Source organism: Aplysia californica, unplaced genomic scaffold (assembly GCF_000002075.1).
Source record: "Aplysia californica isolate F4 #8 unplaced genomic scaffold, AplCal3.0 scaffold00334, whole genome shotgun sequence".
Taxonomy (NCBI): Eukaryota; Metazoa; Mollusca; class Gastropoda; order Aplysiida; family Aplysiidae; genus Aplysia; species Aplysia californica.
In genome coordinates, this window is record NW_004797604.1 from 47,379 (window position 1) to 47,867 (window position 489).

Consider the following 489-nt stretch of genomic DNA (forward strand, 5'->3'; position numbering starts at 1 on the left):
TTAAGGCCATTGGCCCACATCACATCGCACAAAACATTTATTTGATAAATAATGTTTCCATAATGAGTAGGTAAAGGGTGTGCACATATCTTTTATCACGAGTCAAACATTGCATATTTCTGTCACTGGGCTGAGTCAGGCTGGGAGGAATTAACAATTTCCGTTGATGGACAAAGTGTGAACAATAGAAAATAAAGTGAAATTCATCTTCAATTTCATGAGAGTTACACCTCCCACATAAGGGTGAATTGGTTAATTTCCACCAATATAGATTGTTATTTAGTGGAAGGCTATGAGTTTTTAACATTGCGTATTATCAGTTTAGATAATTAAGGAGGCAGGCTTCCGACACCGCCTGTTAGGTTCAAACCAGGCTGAGACGGATACAACATCCCATTCCCATTAGAAAAAAGACCGATATACTCGATAACAATTCTTTTCGTCGGGGATCAAATTCGGATCTCTTGAGTGCGACGGTCGCTCCTAACC